Below are 5654 nucleotides of genomic sequence, written 5' to 3' on the forward strand. Positions count from 1 at the left end.
TACGATCCGATGGGGAACGGGATCGCGGAGCGCTTCAATAGAACGTTTGGTGGTATGATAAGGTCTCTGCCGTCGAAGTCCAAAGCCAGATGGCTGCAGATGCTTTAAACGTTAACCTTCTGCTACAATTGCACTGAACATGAGACGACTGGCTTTGCGCCATTTAATCTCATATTTGGGAGAGTCCCATGTCTTCCAGTCAATGTCATGTTTCAGAATGTTCTTGCAGACACCAGTGTAGTGGACCGGTTGAGCTTTGTGTCCCAGTTGAAAAAAGACCTGAGTGAGGCAGCCCGGATTTCTCGAAAACACAGCCTCAGAGAACAGACCCGTCATGCCAATCTCTACAACAGCAAGGTTAGAGGATCACCGTTAGCAGTAGGGGACACGGTTTTACTGGCCAACAGAGGTGAACGAGGAAAGAGGAAGGTTGCAGATAAATGGGACTCAACCATCTACGAAATGATATCAGTGACACCGGACATCAACGTGTACAGGATCAAGGACCTGGAAAACGCCAGGGAGAAGATTGTTCACAGGAATCTCCTACTTGCCATAAATCTCCTCCCTATAGACGGTGAGCCTGACCAAAACACGAGGCAAGGTGAATCAGAATGTGAAGATACTCCTGAGGTCCCTGAGGAAGAAACCACAATGCACGGACGTTGGACTGGCACAGACAAGTAGCTGAGTCTGATGGGAACTGTTCTGTAGACTTACCTGATGCAGTTGACAATTGCTCACAAGATGACCTAGCTAGTGACCTGAGTAACATAATGATCTACCAGGATAGCGATGTCTCCAGTGACGACAGTACCGACTGCTCAATAGGCAGCGTACTTGACTCCCCTGTTTGTGAAGCTGACCCAGTTGGCACTGACAGGACAGGTTCCGCAGTTTGCACTCAGCCACGTAGCACTATGATTGAGTTCACCAGAACGAGAGTTGGTAGAATTACTAGACCTCCAAAGAGGCTTATTTGTGAAGTGAATGACCAAATTGTAACTGATTCAGTACCATCGGTGGCATCCTTGTTTTCTTTTGTCAGGAGTATTTTTGCAGTGTACATCGGTTACAAATTTATTAGAGGGATAAGCAGAAGCTGTTGCACAGCAAGTGTTTACAGGTTAGAATGTATGGGCCGCGTAATAGTATGAGAGGTGTATACGGCATTTCTTTCTTCTGTGTTTAGTTAGTGTCCTCACACACTCCCTAGGGGAGTTTTCATTGACTGACATGTACGTTAGTGCTCTACGTGGTTCAAATTGTTTATCTGATTGTTCTGTTTTTATATTTATTTATTTTTCTGTCTCTTTTCTTTATTTGTTTTTTTTGGTGCTGCCCAAGTTTTGCAGAATTTAAGGGGGGTGTATGTAACGATGTGAATATGTTGTTAAATTGCTGCATAATATTGGGAGTTCACACCATCTCCTGGCCTTCTATTGTAATTACATGAGTAATGCAGCCGGCAGCAAAACTGTGGGATTCTGGGACAGTTACCACTAGGGGTGGGTGATAATGCAAAATTTGGTATTGATCCGATACCAAGTAAATACAGGGCCAGTATTGCCAATACCAATACCAATACTTTTTACTTAGAAAAGCAGCTTATCTACTTTCCTGTATGGGAAAGCAATGCCTCATAATTTATGAAGTGAATGCATCATCAATATGCAAATGTGAATTTTCATGATCATTTAATGATTTTGTGATTTTTCCTTAATAAGTTGATCATAAATATTAGCATAATAAAACACAGGACAAAGAGTTTTGTCAAAAATACTGTTTGTAATGGATACCTGTCGGAAAGATCCTACCAGGTCTCCTGTGGAGGCAAAGTGTCAGCCCTCCGCCAGCTCTCCACTGGTTTCCCACAGGGCTCTGTCCTTGGACCCCTCCTCTTCTCCCTGTACATCACCTCACTTGGACCAATCATCACCTCCCATGGCTTCTCCTACCACTGCTACGCTGACGACACACAGCTGTACCTGTCGTTCCCCCCGACTGATCCGGGGACCTCAGCCAGAATCAAGGCCTGCCTCACAGACATCTCCACCTGGATGAACAAGCACCACTTCCAGCTGAACCTCGCCAAAACAGAACTTCTCATCATCCCAGCCAAACCCTCCATCTCCCACGATCTCTCAATCACCTTGGGATCTGCGACGGTGATCCCTTCATCCTCTGTCAGGAACCTCGGGGTTACCATGGATGACAAGCTCTCCCTCACATTGCTGCAGTCTCCCGGTCAGGTAGATTCACCATCTACAACATCCGGAAGATCAGGAGATACCTGTCTGAGCATTACACCCAGCTGCTAGCCCAAGCACTTGTCCTCTTGACCTTTTGGGTTTCTACCTTTTCTTATTGGGTGTGCTTGCCCTTGGCAAGGCTCAACATTTAGGCTCAAATTTCATTTTATTCAAATCATGTAAAAAACGTATCAACACTGACCCTTGCCTGATTAAAATAAATGGGCAGGCGATAAAAAGAGTGTACTCCACTAAATTCCTGGGGGTCCTCATTGACGAGTCGCTTAACTTTAAAAGTCATATCGACTATCTCGTAAACAAACTGTCCAAATATGTTGGCTTGTTCTATAAGATCAGACATTTTCTTCCTCTATCTGTCCTTCTCACGCTGTATAAAACTCTGTTTGAACCACATCTTAACTATTGTAATGTGATATGGTGCAACACTTTCACCAGCCATCTTAAAAAACTTATTTCCCTGCAAAAGAAAGTCATACGGGCTCTGTCTTGGTCAGAGATAAATTCTACCACCCAACCTCTATTCCACAGTTTTAAGTTATTAAGACTGACTGAGTTAAATGAATATCATAATGCCTGCCTTATGTTCCAAATTTTTTATTTTTTTTTGTAAATATGTTTATTGGTTTAAATTTTTTTAGCACACAACCATACTTCAAACAAACACACACATCACAAACACAACACACAGATACAACAACATCGGCTCAGCTACACACATACAATACAATAAAAATGATGAATAAAGAAAGAAAACAGATACACAGCAAAGTATTCTCTCTTACGACTTTTCAAAAAATCCCTGTAACATAATGTCAGAAACGTTGGGGCTCAAATAATTCAGATAAGGTTCCCAAACTTTATAAAATTGTTTAGATTTGGAATGTATCACACATGTCAGGTACTCTAGAGGTACTAAATCAAACAAAACATTATGCCAGCCCTTAACAGTTGGCTGTCTATCACTTATCCACTGTAATAATATATTCTTCCTAGCTGCATATGTAAGAATACAGAAGAGCCTCTGGTTTTTTAACACTACATATCTAGAAGGGAGACCTAGAATAAGAGACATTGGATCCATCTGTAAGTTTTGCCCAAGTATCTTTTCAATTTCTGTCAAAACATTAGCCCAGTATCTTTGCAGTTTATGGCATGACCAAAGGCAATGGGTTAGAGTACCAATCTCTGTTTTATTTAAGACACATTGGCGACAAAGTTGGATTAAAATGATGTCTGCGGTTGGGGGATATATGCATTCTATGTAAATTTTTTAGCTGTATAGATTTGGCTCGATTACAGACTGAAATTGATTTAGCGTAGACCCAAATATCGTCCCACTCATTGTCATTGATTGTAACAGAAAGTTCGCTCTCCCACTTTTCTTTAAGCTCTTGCAAAGCCACAGTTGCCAGAGTACGCATAGCTCCGTAGAGTAGACTGATAGACAATCACCAAGGTGTTGCAAACAGTACTTTCTCAAGATGAGATGCACCAGGGTTATCAATTAGGGTTGTACTGTGCAATATATAATGTCTTATCTGTAAATAACGAAAGAAGCTCTGTCTGGGGATATTATATTTCTCAACCACTTGGTTAAATGACATTAATGTATTATCAGAAATTAGGTCTTTCAACACATAAATGCCACAATCCTGCCACTGTCTGAAGCCAGCATCAAGAAGTCCTGGTTGGAAATCGGGGTTGTTCAAAATAGGAGTGAAAACTGATGTTAGTTTGGACCTCCCCTCAAGTCTACGTGTTAGTCGCCAAGCCTTAATTGTATTGAGAGTAACAATATTGTCACAGCATGACCTAACAGTTTTAAAACTCTTAACAAACAACAGGTTCTTCAGTGGGTATTTTGATAGGGAGGTTTCCACATCCAGCCAGACAGAGGCTGTCTCCTTTACGATCCAATCATATATATATCGCAAATGAGCACAGAGCTGGTACTTTCTCAAATTTGGTAAATCTAATCCACCTTCAGAGCTTGGCAGTTGTAAGGTAGCCATCTTTAGCTTTGGTCTACGTTTGCTCCATATAAATGCACTAAGCCAACCATTTAGTTTTTTTAAGACTCCATTTGAAAATAAAACTGGGATCATTTGGATAGGGTAAAGCAATCTAGGCAATATGTTCATCTTAATAAGAGCTATACGACCTAGCCAGGAGACTGGCAAAGAGTTCCACCGCTCCAAATCTAGCCTCACCTTCTCAAACAATGGAACAAAGTTAGCCTTATACATTTGCTCAAATGTAGGGGTTATGAATATACCTAAATAGATAAAGCCCCCTGGGGACCACTTAAAGGGGAAAAAAGGCAGTGTTGTAGGTATTGAGCTTAGGCTCCCTAGCGGCATGGCCTCTGATTTTGTCAAATTAATTTTATATCCAGAAAATTTGCTAAATAAACCAACAACATCAAGTAACACAGGTATTGATGTTTCTGGACTTGAAATATAAATTAAGACATCGTCGGCATAAAGGCTTATCTTATGATGTACATTGTCTATTTGTAAGCCCTGGATGGAGGGTATTGTCCTTATGGCCTCTGCCAATGGTTCAATAACCATGGCAAACAACAGGGGGGACAATGGGCAGCCCTGCCTTGTTCCTCTATGCACAGGGAAACCGTCAGACCTCAGTCCATTAGCAAGAATGGCTGCTTGAGGATTATCGTACAAGACCTTGACCCACCTAATAAAATTATCCCCTAAACCAAATTTCTCCAAGCAGTAAAATAAATATGACCATTCAACTCGGTCAAAGGCCTTCTCTGCATCCAGAGAAAGCACTAAACCATCAACTTGTCTACGTTGGAAGACCTGAATGATATTAAGAAGACGCCTAACATTGTTATGAGTTTCTCCCCTTTATGAAACCAGTTTGATCCTCTTTTATAATTTTAGGTAGGAGACCTTCAAGGCGTATAGCCAACATTTTTGCCAAGATCTTCCTGTCTACATTTAGAAGGGATATGGGCCTATAAGAGGCACAGGACTCAGGACATTTCCCCTTTTTCAGTATGAGTGAGATATTTGCTTCTTTCAAGGTCGGGGGTAACTCTTTATTTGAGAAAGCATCATTAAACATGCTGACTAAAGGGTCTACTAATATGCCTGAAAACTCTTTGTAAAATTCACTGCTGTACCCATCCGGTCCACCAGCTTTCCCATTCTGAAGAGTTCCTATGGCATTAAACACCTCTTCTCTGGAAATGGGTGAATTAAGAGCAAGTTTATGTTCTGATGGTATAGTGGGCAAGTTTAGCTGGTCAAAGAACTTATCCATCAGAACAGACGCATCCCTTGGCTGCTCAGAACTATAGAGATTATGGTAAAATATCTTAAAGGTGTCATTTATAAGCTTATTATCATATAT

The sequence above is a fragment of the Osmerus mordax genome, chromosome 3, assembly GCF_038355195.1.
Source record: "Osmerus mordax isolate fOsmMor3 chromosome 3, fOsmMor3.pri, whole genome shotgun sequence".
NCBI classification, from domain to species: domain Eukaryota; kingdom Metazoa; phylum Chordata; class Actinopteri; order Osmeriformes; family Osmeridae; genus Osmerus; species Osmerus mordax.